We start from the raw sequence: 22855 nt of genomic DNA on the forward strand, positions 1-22855 counted from the left end.
GTCGACGCGCCGCATTTGCGAAAACACAAACATCACAAACACAAACGGCGTCCTGACGGCGCCGTGAAGAAATGGAAGAGGACAGGCAGGCGATGCGGTATGCGCTCCGGACCGACCGGCGCACCGAGCCATATTCACATGAACGCCACTTGAGTCGAGGAGACGGCTGCCGCCGTCTGAACGGGCGCCAGCGCCGATAAGAAATTGCGTCGTACGATCGCTTACAAGCATACCGTGTTACCGGTACCGGTACCGGAGTACTGGGAGCCCGCCCACCACAGCTGAGCACGCGCTGATTGGTCAAGATGGTGCAGGCGCGCGCGCATATCTTCCGGGTACCTGGCGCCGTCAAGACGATTTGCGCATGGCGCAATGCTGCGCGCAGGCTCCCGGTACCACCGGCAACGGTAACACGGTATGCTAAAGGTGTCTAATAACTCAGATTTATCGTCATAGGGACTGTTCTTGCGTTAACACCGAAACGAAAACGGAACGACATAACTGAATCGGTGAATTTATTACTACCTAAGCGAAAGCCCTCATCTGACAGCCACCTTCCATTTATTACTAAGGGCTCGAAGGAAGCATGATGAGATAAAGGCGAGATGCAGGCCAGTCAGCATCTCAAAGGCGTGCAATATAACATTGGCCCCATAAAAAGAGAGTGGCCCTCAAGAGCTACGTGGTGAGACTGCTGCAGCAGGCTGGGCGCAAGAACAAATAAAAGAGGCCCGGTGAGAAAGTCCGACAGCCGGATTGAAATTCCAGCTCTCAGAGTTCCAACCAGAACACAACAGTGCTGCTACGTCTTGTGAGATGCCTTCCAGTCTTCGTCACTCTCCGCCCAGTTGCCCGCTCATCTCGGCGGCAGGTTTCTCAGAAGCCATCAACCCTTTTGCGGAGACTTCGGGCTTCCCATTCCTAGAAATAAAAACAACAGCAGAAATCACGCTGCGCGCGCATTCTCATGGCATTTTTGGGGCGCAATTCTTAGCTCTCTCATTTTAGGCTCCTCTCATGAAGACGGCGAGAAAACACTATTCGCCCGTGCGAGCTTTGAGTAACAAGCTAACAATGTAAACATCGAAGCTATAGAATTATTTTGGTTATTACCCTATGTCTTCTACGTCCAGCAAAACGTTGAGTTGGGCTAGTTGGTACGGATTTATAAAAAACCAGCGCAAAAGACGACGGACCAGAGAAAGAACAACAGAGAACGAGCGCTGCCCTGTGATCACTGCGCTCGTCCTGTCTTCTCCTCTCTCTGGCCCGTCGCCTTTTGCGCTGGTTTATTTGTCTTCTACGTCAGGTACAACGCTATGAAAGGTACGAATGTAGTCCGCATGAAAAAATAAACGAACGCGTATTATTCATTGCTTTTTTGTATCAGATGGGATCGCCCCGAGAAGCTACCTAGAAAGGAACACTGTACACAAATTTTGGTAAGAGGTGAGCTAGGAGGCTCTTATAGGCAATGCGCACACACTGGAATTCTTTAAATTGTCATTGGTCTTTGAATGTTCCGCGAAGTCTCCGTCCCCGATGATATTACTATTTCAGCGTCACGTAGATGTACTGGACGCGGCCGTAATCAAGCCGGCACACTATTTTTTTAGCAGCGAGACTCGATTGTGAAAGGAAAGCAAGCTGCCAGATAACATCGCATAACAAGCAGATGCTGAAGGATCGCATGCGCTGGCGCTAACCGGAGGATCAAAAAAGAACCTCGCGCTGTGCTTCGCTAAGTACAGTCTTTGTCAAAAGTAACCAGGCTGCACGTTTTGCTTCTAGCTCGTACAGTGGATCCCTTACAGCTTCCCTGAAGCTGAAAGGGTTGTTAAAGGTAAGGACTGAGGTTCTTCTTACCTTCCAGCACCTTTTGTTCTTTAGGAAAGCCACAAGGGCTCCACTATACAAGCTAGAAGCAAACCATGCAGCCTGGTTACATTTGACAAAGACGGTACATAAACCTTAGGAGTGGGGCCACCAGACGGCGCCAGCCGTCAAGCAAGCAATCGCCTTGAAGAGTGTGTGACACTGTTGCCATTTTGCAGTGTGCAGCTTCTGGTGTGGCACATTCCTGCTCCTGCAGCCGGCTGAAAGAAAATTTCGGACTGTGACGACTGTCAGTTACATGGTGTGGCGTACTTCACCGTGCTTAGTTCCATGGTCTCACGCAGGGTGTCCGGCAGGTCTACTCGGAGTGTCTCGGGTAGGAATAGCACTAGTAGGGCGGCCAGCGTGTACATCGCCGCCAGCACGACCATGGGCACCGACTCGTGTGTGTTGCGTTTCTGGTGTTGGAAGCAAAAAGAAGTATAGTGAATGTGAGCATCATCGTCATTATTAACCCACCATTCTATTAGGGGCCAGGCAATTAATAAGATAATAGGTTCTTTGAGGCAGAACTCCTTCCGCCTTCCACTTCTAGTGTCCTGCAGCGGCAAATCAGTCCGATACGCCGTATCAGACTCTTCGAGTGTCATCCGTTCAAGCGATTGGATTCAAGTGCCGGCTTTACCCTATCATCTCTGCTCAGCATCGTCAATGTAATCTGATAATCCGAAAACCTTTCTAGAACACTTACCGCTGAACAGAGTGCTTGACAAAACGGAACACGTCAGGCAGGCATGAATGTGCTAGGTATGTTTCCGTTTCAAGAAATATCTCCGTGGACGATGCATTGTTTCTGTTTTTCAATTCTCAAACCAAGAGGAAATACGTTAAGCAGAACCCCATCGACTGTTCGCCACAAAACACGTTCCGGCTTTACGTAGCTGCTGCAAAAAAAAAAAAAATAGTACTCATTTTCTACGGCCGGAGAAGGTGCTATGGACATTTACCACGTGCCGAAGGCGCAACACCAACGGCCCAAGACTGAAGGCCCAAAAAACAAAAAAAGCTCTGCTATGCCAGGCTATACGTAGCGTGAGCATTGACGTCACGTGGCTCTGCGGCCCCGGCGGCAGCAGCGGAAGCGGCGAGCGCGCGCAGCGAGGCGCGCCAGCTGTGCGCAGTGACGTCACTCGCTCCTCGCGCATGCGCAGTATTGGCGACGGAGGAAGCACGCGAAACGGCGAGACTGTGGTCAGTGTAGCTTACGCTACAAAAAAAAACTTCCTCCAGTATCTAGAGAAAAACGCCTAAAAAGAAGAGCACGCGTAAACTACCATCAGGACAATGTTCCGGATCATCGGGCAACGCGTGTTTTTTTTTACAAGTTTTTTTTTGTGAAAACATTCTTGAAGTGGCTTTTCACACCCCATTGGAAAAGTTCAAGACCGCTTTCCCTAAGATGAAAACAGGAAGAACAAGAAATTTTTTAAAATGCTGTAAGAGGCATAATGACACTCCGAGTCACCAAATCGAATCACTCCGAGTCACCAAATCTAGGCGGCCAAATTTATGAGAATGAAGAATTCGAAATAAACGATATTAAGAACGATGGGCACCACACAGTCCCATCTTCTGCAAGCGCATCAGGTTAAAATTTTTAAACAAAATTATTCACTATCTGTGAGGTTGGCGCCATTCGATCGCCTCTTTCCATTTTAACCGGCGCCGTAATAACGAATGAAAAAGCCGCTCTACGAGCGGCGCGGCGAAAGCATCGCGGTCGTTAGTCTGGACGGCGTTCGCGGTTTCACTGGAAGCTCGTTTACGTGTTCTTTTTAGAGCGCAGCTCTTTGGCGTCCGTTCCTGGGTTTCGCGTCGTCGTCGGCGTCGGCCTCGTAATCAGCTCCGCCCCCAATGTCACGCTTTTCAATTGGTCGAAATGCTCGTGACGTCACAGTGCGCGAATTTCAAATGGGGCCAATTGTACTTTGGCTAGTAACCATGCAACCAATCAAAGGGATCGTATAGTGATGCTGCAACTAAGTTGGACTGAGTTTAGTTAATTGCTTAATTAATCAATTAGACTAATTAATATAGAGGAGAATGAAGAGGTCAGAAGAAAAAAGAAAGACGCGCGCCGCAGCGACAACAGCGTCCGCGGAAGGAGACGCTGCTGAAAAAAACATAAGTACGAAGCCGCGTTCCCTCCACCACCACGCACTTCCCCACTCAGTAAGACGTTGCTCGTTTCATATACGTTGTGTCGAACATCCTAGACAGTTCCAACAATTGACAGGTTAATGACAGAACACGATGGATAGAAATACAAGAATATAAATATGAAATAGCCTAATTAACCTTTCTAGTTAGACCGCATAAATCAATAAAACCGAGAACGAAATTGGTCGAGTTGGGGAATCGAACCAGGGTCTCCGGAGTGCGATACGAGCACGCTAGCCACTCCGTAATGCCAGCTGAATGGTTTGGAATGAACAAAGGTGCGTCTAGCTAATACGGCGTCTTCGTTCACTCCCATCTTCCCCCTTTCCCTTACGGCGAGGTGCAGGTGTCCACCCAGATATGCGAGAGAGATACATTTCCTTTCCTCAAAAAATAAATTTACCGTCCAGCAATGGTGGTGGAAAACATTTATTTACACATGCACTACTGGAGGTATTGCATGAGCTGACCCAGAGGGGGCCAGCCCTTACAAGTACTAGGTGGAGGTCCCTAGTTCGGGACCCCAGTGGCGTCGGCCGCCGCCCGGGCTCGCGCGACCAAGGCCCGTTGGGCCTGCAGGTCAGAGCAGCCGAGCAGGGTCGCCTCCCAGTCCTCCCGGGTTGGGTTGGGGTGAGGGGGGATAGCAGGGTTGGAGGGGCAGGCCCACACCATGTGGTAAATGTCCGAAGACTTCTCCGCACAGTGCGGACAGCTGCCCGAGAAAGAGGGGTCGAAGTGTTTGAGAGCTGCCGGGCACAGCAAAGTATTGGTATACAGGCGAAGCAAAAGCCGCTCCTCCGCCTTTGAGAGACCTTTACACGGGCGGGGATAAAGACCATGGCCAGATTGATAATGTAAAACAATGTCTTTAAAGGAGTAAGCGGGAGTGAATTCGAGTTCCTGATCGTCGGGGTCGGAGGGGAATGTCCGGTGAGAGAGCGCGCGGGCGGCGGCGTCAGCTGCCTCACTTCCCTCAAGGCCCATGTGAGCAGGAGCCCAAACGATACGCCGGTGCGCGGGGTCCCCGGTGTAGACGCTGTTTTGGAGAATGCGGTAGGCTAGATATGGTACCCAGCCCTGCTCGACGTTCCGACATGCCCCTCGCGAGTCGGAAATAATTGTTTTTGAATTGGAATCAGATGCAGCCAACGCAATGGCGACCTCCTCCGCGTGTGTTATGTCACGGGCTCGGAAAGTAAGGCCGTTCACTGTTTTGGATTGGTGGATGACTGCGGCCGTGTACCATCCCCCGTGGTGGGGGCCGGAGGCATCCACGTAGAATACGCCGGGTTTCGATCCATAGTGGCGGGCCAGGGCTTTCGCCCGCGCCAGGCGCCGGCCATTATGGTCTTCACGGTTCATGTTCGCGGGAAGAGGGCGCACGTGGAGGGCGCATCTCCACTGGGATGGAATACGTACGCGCTCTTCCATAAGAGTGGTGTGTTGGATGTGCAGTCGGGCAAGCAGGCGGCGACCCGACGATGTCTTTGAGAGACGTGTGTATTGGTTGGTCAAGTGGGCTTCCCGGAGCTCCCGAAATGTGTTCACCATGCCCAGCCCCAGGAGGCGCTTGTTGGAGGTGTTCACGGGGAGGCCCAGAGCTCGCTTAATAATTTTGCGCAGGATGACTTCGAGTGAATCCTCGTCTTGCTTCCGCAGGTGGAGGTATGGAGTCGAATATAGAATTCAGCTGGTTACAAATGCATGCGCCAGCCGCAAGGCGTCCTTACATCGTAACCCCCCGCGCTTGTTAGAAACCCGGCGGACCAAGCGGCCCACCTGGTCCCCCACCTGACGGAGTTTGGCCAATGTTGTTTCTGACCGTCTGTTTTGATGTATGGAGAGCCCCAGTACCCGGACTTCGATATTTTCAGGAATTGGACCTGTCTCAAGAGACAATGAAATTTTGGCTGTGCACTTTGGTGAGGGGCGTATGTGCACAAATTCAGACTTTTGGGTGGAGCATTGGAGGCCGCAGCGGCGAGCATAACGGTCCACTATGGTCGCCCCTGCAGGTTGGCCTCAATGTCTCCAAGGGAACCCTGTGTAGCCCACAGGGTGATGTCATCGGCGTACAGCGCATGCTGCGCACCGGCGACAGCGCCCAGCTGGGCCGGTAGGCGCATCATAGCCAAATTGAACAACAGGGGAGACAGCACCGCGCCCTGGGGTGTACCCCTGGTTCCTAAATGAAAAGGGCCATGTTCTTTATCCTGGACTCGAATGTAAGATTGTCTGTCGGTTAAAAATTGCCGAATGTATTGAAAGGCGTTTTTGCCGCAGTTAGTTTGAGAGAGGTGGGTGAGAATGATCTCGTGGGTAACGTTGTCTAATGCACCCTTCAAATCCAAGGCGAGTACGACCTTGTCATTGTGAGGGCATTCGACGGGGTCGAGGACATCCCGATTTAGTTGTAGCAGGACATCCTGTGCAGATCTTTGTGGGCGAAACCCGAACATGGTGTCTGCGAAAAGGTGTTTGGATTCCATGAACTCGGACAACCTGTCACGTACCATCGTCTCCATGAGTTTGCCCACACAGGAAGTCAGAGAGATGGGGTGGAGGTTGTCCGTGTTGATGGCCTTGCCAGCTTTAGGAATGAAGGTGACCAGGGCGGTCTTCCACTCGATGGGGAGTGGCACTTCCCCAAGCCAGATTGAGTTAATGTAATTCAATAAAGACAGGTATGCCAGGTCGGGGAGGTTGGCTAACAATTTGACTGTAATTTTGTCCCGACCCGGAGCGGTGCCGCGTTTCATTTTTGCCAGGGCCGCCCTCAGGTCGTGGAGCTGGAACGGTTGATCCAGCTCAACGTTCTCAGAACCTGCATAAGAGTACGCCGGCTCGCGGGGGTCCTGTGTGGTGCACAAGTACTGGTCCCGGAGCTTGTGCGCCAATTGAGTTGTGTTGCCCTGAAAGCTGTGTATTGCTCTTTGGAGGTGTTTTTGAGTTTCCATGCGTGTTTGCGTTGGGTCAATTAGGGCGCGAAAGAGCCGCCACGTGTTCCGGCTGGACATTTGCCGCGCGGCCGTATTGCATCGGGCCACCCAGTTGGAGTCGGCGAGTTGGGCCGCATACTCAGCCGCTCGTTGAGTGAGCTCGGCGATGCGAGCTTTAAGTTTTCGGTTGTGCTTTTGCCGGCGCCACCGACGGACGAGGCAATGCCGGGCCTCCCAGAGGTGGAGCAGGTGGTTGTCCACATCCGAGACCAGCTCTGAGAGTTGAATTTGAGATTCGGAGGAGCGAAGGCAAGAGACCAAATGTTGTGACCAAGACTGGTAGCCTTGCTCATGTATGGGTGTGGTAGTGTTATAATTTTGCCTGAACTTGGTCCAATCTGGGAGTCGGGCTTGCGTTGTTGGTCGTGCGAAAGGATGGGTCCTAATCATTCTGTTCAGGAGGCAGTGGTCGCTGCCGAGGGTTTCCTCGGTGTTGACCCAGTCTGCATACTGAATGTTGCGGGTGAAGGTCAAGTCCGGACAGGTATCCCTAGTCACGGAGTTGCCGATACGAGTTGGGTGGACTGGGTCAGTGTGAAGAGTGAGGCCCAGCGTTGAAGCAAGCTCCGCCAACTTGCGTCCCCGCTTCTCTTCACGACAGTAACCCCACATCCGAGCGGGAGCGTTGAAATCGCCCACAATCAGGAGGGGGTTCCGACCCGCAACTCTCAGCGCGCGGCTAAAGAGGTCCGCGAATGATACATTCGGCAATTTCGGATTGCAGTATACATTGAGTATGTGTAGCGGTGCATCCTGCTTGCGCAGTGGGAGGAGGGTCACCATTACATATGAGTATTCAAGTTGTATGTCTAAGTCGACCTGGTTGGCTGTATAATTTCTATGGACTAATAGACAAGACGAGGGGTCCTGCTGGAACGTCGTATAATTTGGTAGTGCGGCGCCTTTCCCTGGCTCTTGGAGGGCAACCACGGCTGGCAAATGCTCAAAGGTTGAAAGGAAAAGTCGGAGGTCGGCCCGCTTGGAACGGGACCGGAGCCCCCGACAGTTCCACTGAGTAATCGTAATGGGGGAAGCCGATTTGGAAAGGGGGGAGCGCCTACACCGGGGGTGTACCGCCATGCTCAGATTTAGAGGTGAGAGGTGGAAGTGAGGCTGCCCCCGAGCCAGATACCAGGGGCTGAAGCTCAGCACCTAGAGGGGGGCAGCTGTCTTCGTCATCGTCAAGGTCATTTACTCGGCGGGACAATCTGGAGGGCCGACCAGATACGTCCTTAAGAGGACCGGCTCTGCGAGAAAGGCGGGTGTTAGTCGCGACGTGTTGAGCGATCATAGAGGGGATAGCCTCCATGACTCTAGCGATGAGGCGTTCCATCGCTGTCTCCAACAGGGAGTCAAATTTGGAATTTAGACGGGCTTCGAGTTCGGCAAGGGAAGGTTCCAGAGCCGGCGTCGCCGCCGTCTCGCTCTCCATAGCGTCCGTGTCGGAGTTACTAGGGGGAGGGGGAGTTGTTTTAGGCTCTAAGGCTTCAATTTTGGCAAGTAGCATCTCGTTTTGTGCCCGGAGAGAAGCTACAATGTTGTGGAGCTCAGCGTCAGCCGCCGAGCGAGGGGGAGGGGAGAGGAGGTGGGAGGAGGAGGCAACCCTGCCTGAACCGCTCACCTGTTTGCCATTTTTGACGGCGTTGGCCCAGGAGCCGGTCGCGCCATTGTTGTCTTGGGAGAGGGCTTGCTTCTCCTGGCCGCCGTGTGGGGGCGTTGGTGGCACTTGACAGCTCTTGGCGTCCTTCCCGCTGGTAGGCGTCTGCCGTTTTGAAGCATCGCTGCCGATGCTGCTTGGGTGACGTGGCTGCCTGCCCGTCCCGCTGGATTTCCCGCCCTTAGGGGCGGCTGGCTTGGTATGGCGATATTTTGCAGTGCAGTCCCGCGAGTTCGTGGCATGGCCACCACCACAAACCGCACATTTTGGCTGACACTCGTGAGGGGTCCGCACCCCCTCTTTTACGGGTGCCTGCTGTCCACACAGGCCACACGTGTCTTGGGTTGGGTTGGGGCAAGAGTCCACCCGATGGCCGACAGTTCCACACAAGCTGCAGGCCGGAATAGTGCGGAAATATGGCTGCACTGTGACAATCTCGGAGTTGTAGTGCACGTATCGAGGCCTCACCGTGCCGGCAAAGGTAAGCCTGGCCTTGTTTGAGGAGCCGAACTTGCGGATATCTAGTAAAGTGCCGCTCCTCCACTGCACGCAAGGTTGGAGAGACTCAGACGTCTCTTGGTTGGCCACCGTAATGACCCCATAGCAGACGTCCTCTTGATGTTCTTTCAGATGGCCGGCGAGAGGCACATCTCCTTTGGTCGATTTGATGGAAAACTCGCCTAGCAGACGGTCTGCGACGTGAGCGTTCCGGGTGGTAGCTAGGATCAAATTTTCCTCCTTGCATTGGAGGAGGCTCAACTCGGCCGCGTTAGGCGCCCCGAGGAAAGCGCCGAACGCTGCACCGAGTTCGCCGTATTCAAAGGCGTCCCGGATGGCCAGTGATTTCCGGGGCTTGATGACGATGACAAAGTCGTCTTGGTTGAATTTTGGTAGAGGCTTGGGCCTCCATTTGGTCACGGGTTTGCGGCCAGCTTGGCGGGTAGCAGCAGCCTTGCCGGTGGTTGGCGTGGCGTTCGCCTCTACCTTGGTCTCTCGTCTGGAGCGGCGCTCAAGTAGACGGAGGAGAGATGCATTGCGGATCGGGTCCGCGGGCGCCGATTTGGGTTCCACAGTGACGGGAACGGTCGACCAAGACATGGCGTCCGGGTCATAGCCGCGTTGCAGAAGCGTTTCTGCCATCTTGCCGAAAGCGGCTCCCTTGCAGCCGAACGCCGGCGCAGCTGTTAGGCTTAGCGTCGGCGCCGGAGGCGGGTAGGAAAAACCGCTCTAAAATTTGTAAAATTGGGCCCACCTAGATGAAATTGGTGTCCACAGATGCCGATGAACTTGCCAAATCCAATGGGAGCAAAACTGATGGGGTCCGATGATTTGAGCCGTGGCTCGTGCCAAAAAATGACGGAGCTGAAGCGCCGCACGTCTGGCAAACGCCGGCTGCCCCCTGCCTTCCCCCGTCCAGCAAGGCGTACAGCCGAATTGGCGATGGCGTTCTGTGGACTCCCTGGCAGCGTTGCAAGACGCTGTCGCGTTCCACTCTTACAGGCGAAGCTTAACATGTTAACCACACATCAGTAACACACGCAGACAACCAAATAGATTTGAAATTGCCGTGTGTAACCGTTTTCACAAAACATTTCACATCTATGTCTCAATATCTGTTTTCAGAATTACATTTTTGCAAAGTACAGTTGAGCCCACTTATAACGAACTTGATCGTCACGCGTCATTTGTTGGTTGTATCCAAAGTTCGTAGTAAGTCGACCACCTATAATACGGGCAAAAAGAGCAAGCGAGACGACGGTAGCACCAAGAATCTTTTCCTTGCCCTTAGCAATGGTTTAAATGGTCGATTTCGACAGTCCGTACTTCTTGACCAGTTCGCAGTTTTTTGCACCTTGAGCAAGTTCATTAACAATGGCCATCTTCGTTGCGATGTCGGCAGCTTTCCTTTTAGCACCTGAGAGGTCGGCGTACAGTCCTCTATCGCACCAGGCGCAAGTCAAGCCCTTGGGCTCGCGCGTTGAGGCAGCCTTCAACTCTCCGATCTGGGAAAGGCATGGATGCGGCAAAGATGTAAACGCAGTGCCATCGCACAGAAAGAATCGACGGCGCAATGCCATCAGCGCCGGGTGGCAACGGAGCAACAAATCAACAAGTTCGTCACCACGCGCGCGCGATTTTTCGTTTTCATTTTTCTACGCACGCTTTTTCTTTTTTTACTTTATTTTGCCCACAAAGGAGCACCGGGGGACGCTTTGTGCGCTCTGTGTTCGCGTCGTGTCAGGGGAACACAAAGTGCGCGAAATTCGCCTGCCGCGGGTTCGCAGTCGAGCGAAACCGCGCCAAACACCGCCGGCTCGGTCAACTACGGGGGCCCGACAGCTTCGCGTTCGCTCTAACCGAGTGTTGAGGCCACAACAGTTCGTTTTATGTGAGACACTGTGCCATGGCCCCAATATATATTTTGACGGTAGCACCGCCCTCGTTCGTACTAAGCGAGCGTTCGTTATATCTGCGGCTGTTATAAGTGGGCTCGACTGTAATCTATTTAGCTTCCAATTGATATATGACATGACATTGTAAGCATACTAATATTAATTTGAAAAAATTATTAACAAAACCTTCAAAAAGTGGCCAATTTTCCCATGGCAAGGAAAGAGCTAAAAACTAAACCAAGGCACATTCCGTGGCTAGGGGTGATGCTTCATGTCATACTAGGATGACGTCACGATCAGTAGTAGAGAGACGCGAGAGAAGCGCGTTTAATGCCTGAAGTAGCGACTGAAAGCGAGGAGTCCTTTCATAGAGGCTTGAGAGCACCTAATGCACGCATAAAATTCTGCGTGTGAATCGAGGTATGGGTGTCTACGTGAGGATAATGTCTGTGTACTGCGAAAATGCTGTTTTGCCCGTGAAAATTGCCTTGCTTGAGGCTGCCGATACGAGAGAATTTAAAATCTATTTACGTCGGAATCAAATGTCGCGTTGCTCACAAACTCAGTGTAAGTATTCAAGAACGAGAACAAGACTACGGTTTAAGTTTTATTATAACTGGTTAACCTCGAAAAATACCCAAGGCTGTCCTTGAACGCTGATTACTCTGGCTTGCACGAAGGTGATCCGATGCTCAAAGTTCTGGCACCGCTTCCTAATGCATTCTTTGATCTTCCTGACGACACTTTGGTACTTTGAGCCTTCTTGGAAAACTATCCGTGCTGCCAAATATCATGACAACCTCGTAATTATCATCATCCCGCATACATCTTCGCGGCATGGAGGCTTGTCCCATCTATCTCGAAATAACCCTACTTTAGGTGAGCTACCGCCAATCCTCCAGATTTTTATTTTATTTTATTTTATTTATTTAGCAAATACTGCCGGCCTGTGTTACAGGCCTTAGGCAGGAGTGGGGTACAAACATATTGATAAAAATGACAAGTACATTGCAAAAGAAGCAGATAGCGAACAGAGCAAAAACCAGAACAAACAACATAAAATCGATTACAAAGGCATAGAACAAATGATGACATCGAACCTGGCAGCAAACGAAGGCATCGGACTTGGCCCAAAACAAGGATACATAAGAGCCCTATACATCCTTCAGAGCTTGTAAAAATAAATCCACCGATTCGCAATTGACAACATCAGCAGGTAAACCATTCCACTTAATGATAGTATGAGGAAAGAACGAATACTTAAAAACATTAGTTTTGCATGAAAACGCGGCAACTTTCTTAGTATGGTAAGAGCGTGTAGGGTGTCGAGATGTGTGGTCAACTAAAATTCCTTCCTCTAGTGTTAGTTTATTGTGATAATACAGGTAGAATAACTTTAATTTTTCACGATTGCGACGCATGGCCAGGTGTTCAAGTCCTGCGGTTTGCAGTAGGGCTGTTGGGGAAATATTCCAACTGTTGGGGAAATAATCCAGATTTCGTAAACTTGTCTGCCCGCCTTACTCTGTGCCGGTCCTTGTTGCCTGTAAACTTTCTCGGATCCAGTCCGCTGCTGTAATGGAGCATACTGTTTCTTTTACTCTCGTGAACTCATTTGCCCATGCCCATTGCCTCATGTATCATACTGTATCATACCCACACTGCAGCTATTTTTTTTAGGCACCAAAGGGGTCACCACGTGCACTCCTAAGTACTCCGTCGGTCGAATGCTGATGCGACGTCTGGAAGTTTTGCAACGGCCTTCCAAGATAGACTGCTGCCGCAAGGGACAATCTTGAGAACTGCATCAGTTTCACAGGGGTTCGGATGTAAGGAGAGGGCTGAGTCGGGCTGGTTGGTTCATGTTGAATGGTACGGCAAAACAGCGCTGACGGACGGGACGGAAGAAAATGAGACAAACACATGCGCTGAACTAACAACCAAATGATTTATTGCGAAAGAGGGGTGCAATATAAAGCATAGAAGGGGAAAACTGCGGTGTAAACATGACAAGGCATACAATCCGGGTATCATCAATGATTAAGAAAAGCGATCTCCTGTGGGAATAGAGCCACCGATGGTTGGCTTACACATGAGTTGCCTAATGTGTGAATGTGAAAGGCCTCCGATATCAGGCGTGAGGTGTGATCTCTATACTTGGCGATGATAGTGATTTGGTCTAAAAACGCCTCACATTTGTCGCAATCTGCGAAATGAATGACCATGTTATTTCGGCGTGACTTGTTTTCTATGTCTTTCGCGTGTTCGCGTAGCCGATCATTGACGCACCGTCCGGTCTCCCCGATGTAGAATCGGCCGCATGACAGCGGAACCTTGCAGATCACACCACAGCAACAGTTGACAAATTTGTTTCTGTGTTTCTTCTGACATGCCTTTATATATTGCTTTATATTGCATGTTTTATGCTTTATGCTTTATATTGCATTATGCTTTATGCTTTATATTTATATCTATGCTTTATATTGCACCCCTATTTCGCAATAAACCATTTGGTTGTTAGTTCAGCGCATGTGTTTGTCTCATTTTCTTCCGTCCCGTCCGTCAGCGCTGTTTTGCCGTACCGTTCGGATGTAGCCTACATAAGCGAAACTAGACAAAAATAAGGCAGTTTTACTCCTTCGTTGTACTTTGACTTATTCGGTGCGCTCTGTCGTTACGAGCTGTTTTTCTAATGCCGCCCTTAATTTTCTTAATATTATTTTAAGTCTTAATTTCAACCCTGCGGCCGTAGTACCTTAATTATAGTTGGAGTTTCGAGGCTCCCGTTGTAACCAAAAATTACTTCTTGCATGTACGCAGTTAGGAGAAAGCTTAAACTGCCTGTAGATATAGCGTGTCACATCGGTAACGCCTCTCGCGTAAAGATGAGAACCCATAGTAAGTATATGTCAAGATTGTTTAGTAATTCTCTTTAATTCCCCGATTCACTTAGGATCGAGCGAGGATTTCAATTTGGGCTACTGGGTGACCTCATTGAGGTCTGTCTACTTAGAGCTGTTATCCTAAAGTAGCGCATTCATTCCGGCTTTATATTTGTTTTATTTATTTATTTATTTTCCCGCAGGGTACATGGTTCATTAGAGAGAGGAGGGGCAAAAAAAGGCAAATCCTAAAGGTGGGTACGACGGAAAATGAGATACTGAAGAGAAGGTGGCGAAACACAGTCAATGGACGCTTAGGGGCAGCAGTGACGCGATTCTGCAAGCCTGACTTGGGATGGGTCTTAAAAGGCCGCACGGAAAATCAGAGATTTCATCAATTTGGGACTGTTCTGTACGGCCTGTAGTTAACAGCTTTCCTCAGTTTTAAGCTCTAACCTGGACTTTTACATATGCGTGCCTTAAAGGCCCCCCTTAACACTCAGCGAATGTTTCAGCTGCAAGAACTGCATGAAAAGAACTTGTTGGGATTATTTCAAGTGTGCAGCTATGTTTATGGAAGTTGCCACGAAACTCTCATGTTTTGAAAAAGCTTGACATTTAGGAATTGGAAAAACAGAGCAATGCAAGACGACACAAGAGAACGACAAAACACCAGCGCCAAACCAACCAGCCCGTATTTGCCCTCTTCTTGATATTTAGATTACAGCTGGTTTTTGTTTAATTGTATGTGTTCATGCGCTCTTCTATTATAGATCTGCAAAATCGTATCTCTAAGAGAAAAAACGCTGACAAACAAATACTCTAGCGCATGACATTGCATGCAGCGACTCACCAAGCGAGCATTAGAAAGAGGCCAATTATGGCTTAGTGCATGTCGTTCTCAAAGCGAGGGCAAGAAAAATAAAACTACCAAGTGACTATATATAGTGATGCTGCAATGGCTGTCCCTTTATTAGACTGCAGTCGAATGTCTGCATTAGAAGAGTTTACGATGTTAACTTTTTGATACTTTTCTCTGCTTGCCGAATGACGTCACAGAGATAACCCGCGAAAGTAATACCACCCTTCGGGTCATATTTGCTCTGCAGGGTATCTGCATGATGGCTGTTGGTAATTCCTCACGGAAAATAGGCCTTCAGAAATAAGCCTTTAAGACCGACTTCGTGGGTAACCGCGCGGTAGCCACGAAGATGGCACGAAAGAAGCATGAAATCCCCAACGTCAGTGAGAGCTCACAACACAGAGTTACAGCATGGCTTTACCGTCTGTACGATCTCTGTCAGCACAAACCGAAACATATCACTACAAGAAATGCACACCGCTATGAAACCGAGGGCTGCACTTCGAAAGGTCGAATCCTCTGTCGCCAACTGTCTTTGCTTGACTATGAAAAACTTGCGCTGAGTTTTTGCAAATCAACAGTGAAAAGACGAAAAGAGATAGATAGCACCGAAGGCTGTGGGACTGCACACAGTCTTATCGGCTTTCGGAGGAGCAATGAATTTTAACACGACGGCGTAAATGGGCCCGTTACCCAGAAAATCCGGCGTTGGAGTTGTCGGCGTTGTGAGCGAAAAATCACGAGCATGGCTCTGGCAGGTGGTCCCCAGAGAGCAACCTAGGAGGCAGGTGGGACACCTAGGTCACCTGACCTTGAGACGTCATGACAGCCTACCCTCTGGATAGTGAGCAGACCGCCCACCGTGGCAGTTAATGGTTTGTCTCTATAAAAGAGGAACCTGAGCCGCACGATACGGCCCAGCGCACGCACCACCTCACATCGCAGAGCAGTGGCGCATCGCTTAACCACTGCACCACGGCGCCAGGAGGGGTATTGGGACTGCCAGGGATCTAAGAATGTAATGTGGGAAATGTAGTTGCGCTTACAAGGTTTGGTTTAGTTTATTGGGGTTTAACGTCCCGAAGCAACTCACGCTATGATGGACGCCGTAGTGAAGGGCTCCGGAAATTTCGACCACCTGGGGTTCTCTAACGTGCACTGACATCGCACAGCACACGGGCCTCTATAATTTCGCCTTCATCGAAATTGGGCCGCCGCGGCCGGGATCGAACCCGCGTCTTTCGGGTCAGCAGTCGAGCGCCGTAACCAATATAAGGGAACTAACCCATTACGCTATCATGTCATAGGGTTTATAAACAGAGCTTAAGTGTCTCCTACAATTTTTTAATCTACAACACATACATCAAAGTGAGGAGGCGTCATGTCAACAAACGAGACCTGATTAAAACCATAATCAACATCTCGCATAATGTAAAAAATGCTAGCATGAGATATGATGTCAACATTCTCTTTTCAGCACCCACAAAACTGTCGTATAGCTATGCCCGTACCCCTGTAAAAAAGAGCACAATGAAAATATGTAACTTCAAACAGCAAACCATCTTAACAGAATATACACTTATTGTTCCATACTTTCTTCTTCTGCAATGTGGTTTAGCCTACAATGGCCGAAGTGGTCAATGCATTAACGATTGTTATAAATAAGATCGATGCAGCCGGAGGAATCGCACTGCCACACAGTCTGCTTGGAGTCCCTCCAAGAAGTGCGTTCTCAATAGCAGTGCTAATAACGATATTGCTATGTAAAAGCAGTTTTAGAAGTGATCCTCTCAGACCCACTTGTCCCAGAGGCATCTGAAAGGTGAGGGTAGGACAGTGACATGCACGGTAACAGCGCGTGGTGATTCTGCTCTCTGACTTTTTCAAATTCACATTTAACCTTTCTGGGCTGCTTGAAATTTTCAAGTACAGACAGACGCCCACAGACTTAACACCAAAGACGGAAAGTGTGGCCTGGACTGCCGTCAGCGCCACGAAGCGATAGTCATTGGTGCGAGACAATGCTCTCGGTATGTTTGCGGTGGTTGACGACAGGTGGCGCGCAGCTCGCTTTTACTACTTTTCCGCTTGCGCCTGATCGCCGCGTGGACAGCGCGCTGGTCACGGGGGCGTTTACGCGTTTTTTGCTTGCCGATTCGGCCTCCGCAGCCCCAGCAACACTCTTTCCAGTTTTCTTTTCGCGGCAACCAGGAATTGCCCGCTAAGCTGCCGCGAATAGCACCTCCTATCGTCAGACACCGCAAACATTCTGGGAGCATTATCTCGCACCCGATGGCTATCACTTCATGTCGCTGACGGCAGTCCAGGCCACGCTTTCCTTCATTCGTGTTAAGTCTGTGGGCGTCTGTACGCCTAGGTCTTAAGTTCTCCGCTGAGATCGTTTATCCTTTTCCTTTATAAATAAGCATTTGCGAATGCCTCGCCAAAATTCTCGCCTTTTGTAATGCGCCGTGTATGATTGGAAGAATAGCGCTGGAAAGCAGGAGCTGTATTGACTTACCAACGTTACTGAGAGTACATATTAGAATCTGTCAGTAGTGTTTGATTGTAAAACCTAATCCTAAAACCTGTTCAATTCACCAGTCATGTTCTTCTCGTTGCCTTGTCCGATTTTTATGCGGGGTGGCTATGTTAACACGTTCACTGCGTCGTGGGTCTCCAGTGGATGACGTCATTTACTGATGCTATGAGGCCACGAATACTGGTTCACACGATGAAGCCGTCGGACAGATTTCAGGTTTCATTGCGGTGTCTAAGAAGACCTTCACAACAAAGAACTGGTTGTGGCTTAGCTGTGGTGTAACCTGGAGTGACACGAGAGCTCCGCCGAGCCGCCTACTTATGCAGCTGCTACACCTCTCCCCATCTCCACTACCATCTCCCCTCACTCGACACGGCGCATGCGCACAGCTGTTGCAGCTCGGTTTCGCCGGCGCACCGCGCCGCCGGCAGCAGCAGCTGCTCCGCACGACGTGACCAACCGGCTCAAGGCCACGGAGCTCAAGGGGTGCCACGATGAAGGCTCGAAGAGCTGGCGTAGCGTAGCTCTCGCTACAAAAAATTCAGGGGGCACTTGGGTTCTCTAGAGTGCTGCAAGGCGAAAGCGTTTCCTTGGCACTGTTTGTTTTTATTTACTTTTTTATTTTTCATATTTTGTTTTTCTTTTCATTTTTTTTTGCTCCTTTTCTTAAATTTATTGTCTTTTATTTTTATTTTCACATCTTATTGTTATTTTGTTTTTATTTTGTATTTTCTTATTTTTATTTTTTATTTTCCTTTTCATGACTTTACTCCTATTTATGAAGCCCTTGCATTCACTAGATGCGCCTTTATTCATGCTGGAACCTTGAGCCTTTTAAGCAGTGACGCCGAAAGGCGGACGAATCTGCCTACGCGTCTGTCGACATTCCTGCCGACGCGTCTGTGGACATTACTGCCGACGCGTGTGTCCACACGGCTGCCGACGCGTCTGCTAACGACAGTATGAGGCATTAAAGGCTTTCGCCTTAAAATCTGCCCCGCGGCTAGATCGCATGACCCGGTATTCGTGTAAGCATAGCATGAACAAACGCCGTAGCCCACAGGTAACCCGCGACGCAGATAACGTGCTAAGTTACGCTATGTCATGGTTGTCGAATTGTATTCCGCAATGATTCGCAATTGGGGTTATTGCTGCTTTGACAGAAACATAGGCAGAGCCGTTTTCTTCGACAGGGTGTTGCGAGGTATGGACTGTGGACTCGGTGAAGGCTCAGAAATGGGTCTATATTAAAAGATTTTGACCCAAAAGAAAAGAGGGCCCCACGCCCTTGGAAGGTACAGGCTGGCTCCCCGAGCAGCTGCTCTCTTCCGCTGCTGGAGGACGACTCTCCTCGTTGACTCCCGTGCGTTCACTCTGCTCCCTCGAACGCCGTGCACACGTGACCCAGCTGGGCGTTCTCGGAGGAAGCGTCCCTGGGCGCTGACGGTCGCGCTTTTACGTTCGCGTTTTCGAACGCCGAACATGAGACCCGCGTCCGCGACGAGGCCGGCACTCTGCGACGCCGAGTATGGGTCGGAACGCTCGCGGCACAAACAATTTTTTGAGCTCGCGGGCCCACAGGCCAGCAGTGTCTTGCAACGCAACAAACTCCCCCCCCCCCCCCCCCCCCGATGAAGTCCTTCGCCGAGGCTGCATCCCCAGATGCAGGATCGAGGGAAGGCGCTCCGGACGGCAACAGGGCAAATGCATGCGTTCACGTGTGTGTGTGTGTGCGTTCACACACACACACACACAGTGAACGCATGCATTTGCCCTGTTGCCGTCCGGAGCGCCTGTGTGTGTGACGTTGCCACAGGCAACGTCACACACACGCACACACAAACGTCACACAAACGTCACACAACGCCTGTGGCTGACGGTGCCCAAGCGACGAACGACTGCCAGACGCTGATTGCCAGAAAACTCTTCCTGCCTGTTTTTGCTCAACAAGTATTCGGCTCCCGTCAACACATGGCAAAACCCACAACAACAAAAGCAACGCAGAGAACGCCGTCTCATATTCTCGTAGTTTAGAATTCTCTACTCAGACCGTCCGCATTTCGGTTCTCAAGTCGAATTTGTACACTTGCAATATGGACTAAAAAATGGCTGAGGCTTAGCTTAGGTTAAGCCTAGTCAGATGCGAAGCATATTGTCGCCTAGTTGCATATCGAGCACGCCGATTGGCTAGACGTTCTTCACGCTCTTCATCAGTCTCTGTAGCACGCCGCAACTTTTGCTTCTCATTCCAACGAGCAGCCCAGTCTCCAGGAGGCATCTCTATCCCGTGTACGCCTAGCAGAGGCAGGCGCACCCCCTTGTATACCGCCGCTCCAGCATCACGTGTTCACTACAGCGTACCTAGCGGCAGAAGCAGGAAACACATTGGTCGCGACGCCTCGCGCGACGGCGCGATCTGGGGCAATACCTCCTAGGCTGGGGCCCCGTTTCTCCTATGTCGTTACGTCACGCATCACGTGATCCTCCTTGGTCGCGATGCCTCGCGCGACGGCGCGAGCTGGGCCCCCGTTTCTCATCTGCTGTGACGTCACGTACCACGTGGTCATCCTTTGTCACGAGGCCTCGCGCGACGGCGCGAGTTGGGCCCCCGTTTTTCACCTGCTGTGACGTCACGCATCACGTGGTATGACATGGAGGTCATGAAAGGTCAATGGCAACGACACCGCCGCGCTCGAGGAGCTGGGTTGGGCTATTTTAGTATGCTTCGCATAATTTACTTTGCGCTGTGCCCTGTAATCACTTTGTCAAGCAATGCAACTAACTATTTCAATGTGGTCACAAAAGAAAACGATAAGCACAAGTACCCCCTATATTGTGCTCAGGGATTAACATTTCAGCCGTGCCCTTCGGGATCGTGTCCGTCTCACCACTTCAGCTGCGGAAGCGCGACGAACGAAGTCAACTCTAGCGTTGGACATTCCTTGGCCACTATGTCTCTGTGCCCTGTCCAGACACTGCGAAAGCCTGGGTAGCGCGTGCAGTGCCGAACCCTGCTATACAACAATGGCCTGCCAGCAAGGCGACTGTCTGTCCCCATTTCACACTTTGAGCTGGCTGCACTATCTTTCTGACCCGTCTGCCGACACGGCAGACGCAAACGAGTTACCCGTGCCTTTTCTTGTAGCCTGGCGCCACAAACTTGCTGTGGTGGCTTTCGACGTCGTCTTTTCCGGGGAATCATCCCACACTTTTTCAAAGAATCTCTCGGTTGAGTGTATGTGCAGTCAGGATTCATTAATGTTATTTTTATTCTCGTTTTTCGAGAAGCCAATGCCCTGTTTCTAGCAGGTCGACTCACTCTCATCCCGACTGCACTTGTCTTCAGACAACACAACTGTGCTATTTTTACATCGAGGCATTTTTGGGGCCTTACTGCCACTTTCGCCTTTAGACGACAACTTCCTGGCATTTTGGGTGGGTTTGTTCTCTGACCTATCCGCCCGCGTCGCACGCTTAGAACCTGCTTTCTGACACGCAATGCAGTTCTTTTCTTTAGGCTATAAGACAACCCGATCTTTCCTTATATCAGTGACAGATAGCCCTGCCAACTCAAGATAACAGCCCTTAATTTGTTTTTGCTCCGGCAGTGGCGCGTTCATCTCTCCTCTTTGCTGCGAGCCTCCCGCGTGCACCTCGGGGCCAACAACTGACTCCTTAGGTTTCACACACTCACTAAGAGTACACTTCTCTCCAGGTTTACGAGCAACTATCTCGTTGGCGTCGCAGCTACGCACCAACTCCACGCAAACGACCGCCGGATGTTTCACTGCCTCTGAGTTATGCGACTCGTACCTCTGAGGATTGTCCTGTTGCGCCTTTTCGCACAGTTTACGACTATCTTCTTCTTGTGCATGTTCTTGGCACTCTGTTCTCTCACTCTCCGCTTTTGCCGATGTTACGCATCCTTCATTCTTGACTGCGTCTCGGAGGATCTCAATTTCAAGCTGCCATCTTTTCAACTCCCGCTCCTGTTCCTCTATTTCCCGCTTCTCTTGCTCTGCCGCTACCCGTTGCTCTTCTATTCTTTTCCGCTCATTTTCCTTCTCCACTCGACATATCTTTTCCCAAGCCTCCGTTATCTCGCCCTCTTCAAACTCCACCTCTTCAATTTTATGGCGAATCTCTGGCTTCGGCGTACGTTGGTTTACTTCTAAACCAAGTTCAGCTGCCAACAGCAGCAATTCATCTTTACTCAATTTCTTTAAATCCATGGTTCGCGAGAGCCGACTACAAAATCTGCAAACTAATCACACACCCTGTGGTGAATAAATGCTGTCGATTGCTCAGATAGAACACAGTTCTAAATCATCTGGCAATACGTAGTCGCTTCGGCACTCACCCAACCAGGAGCCCTCGATGGCCACCGTTACTTCCGAAGTCAGGAACTGCCAAGTCCGGCGATCCCAGATCGTCGAGGTTGCCTTTTAGCGGTTGTATTCACGCCTGGCCTTCACGCTGCACTGCGACGAAGGTGACTCCCTGAGCCATGTAGCGGAGCTCCGTTGATCCCAGATCCTCGAAGACGCTCTCTCGTCAGCGGGCGTCCACCAGCCTTGTCCTTATCCCGCCGCTGCCAACCAGCTTGTTGCGAGGTACGGGCTGTGGACTCACTGAAGGCTGGGAAATGGGTCTTTATTGAAAGATTTTGACCCAAAAGAAAAGAGGGCCCCAGGCCCTTGGAAGGTACAGGCTGGCTCCCCGAGCAGCTGCTCTCTTCCGCTGCTGGAGGACGACTCTCCTCGTTGACTCCCGTGCGTTCACTGCTGCTCCCTCGAACGCCGTGCCCACGTGACCCAGCTGGGCGTTCTCGGAGGAAGCGTCCCTGGGTGCTGACAGTCGCGTTCTCGAACGCCGTGTCCTCATGTTCGCGTCCCTCGGCTTTTACGTTCGCGTTGTCGAACGCCGAACATGCGACCCGCGTCCGCGACGAGGCCGGCACTCTGCGACGCCGAGTATGGGTCGGAACGCTCGCGGCACCAACAGTTTTCTGAGCTTGCGGGCCCACAGGCCAGCAGTGTCTTGCAACCCAACAAGGGCAGTACTTTAATAGGCTATTGAAGCTACGGGGACGCCACAGTCACCTTAAGAGTGCAATGCGATATCATTATATTTCACCTTTGTTGCAAATTCTGTGTGTGGTTTTGCGTCAGTTTTTTCGCAATTTTCTGTCCATTAACGACCATACTTGGACTGCTGCAGTATCAAGTATCCGCTGTGGGGTAGCAGTTTCGATATTTGCATATATAACATTTTTTTTTATTTGGATTCTCAATCTATGTTACTCACAACCCGGTCGGTGATCAGGCTGTGATGACGTAACAATCTCATGCGACCTCTCTCCACTAATCATTAATTTATTTGACAGCCGCCACGAGGGCAGGTTGCAATGACGTCATAGGACTGGTTGTAATGATGTCGCAAGGACATGTGACATCTCTCAACC

The 22855-nt window shown here is 50.7% G+C and overlaps 1 long non-coding RNA gene across 1 annotated transcript; it reads right to left on the reverse strand.

The window, feature by feature from the left end:
• Positions 1-502: 502 nt before the first annotated feature.
• LOC149347504 (uncharacterized) lies at positions 503-22457 on the reverse strand. Its single transcript, XR_016292531.1, has 3 exons — positions 21752-22457; positions 2149-2294; positions 503-921 (listed from the first exon to the last, which is right to left on the reverse strand). It is a non-coding gene; the product is annotated as an uncharacterized LOC149347504 (long non-coding RNA).
• Positions 22458-22855: the final 398 nt, after the last annotated feature.

The sequence above is a fragment of the Amblyomma mixtum genome, chromosome 4 (assembly GCF_055824585.1).
Source record: "Amblyomma mixtum isolate Tamu chromosome 4, ASM5582458v1, whole genome shotgun sequence".
Taxonomy (NCBI): domain Eukaryota; kingdom Metazoa; phylum Arthropoda; class Arachnida; order Ixodida; family Ixodidae; genus Amblyomma; species Amblyomma mixtum.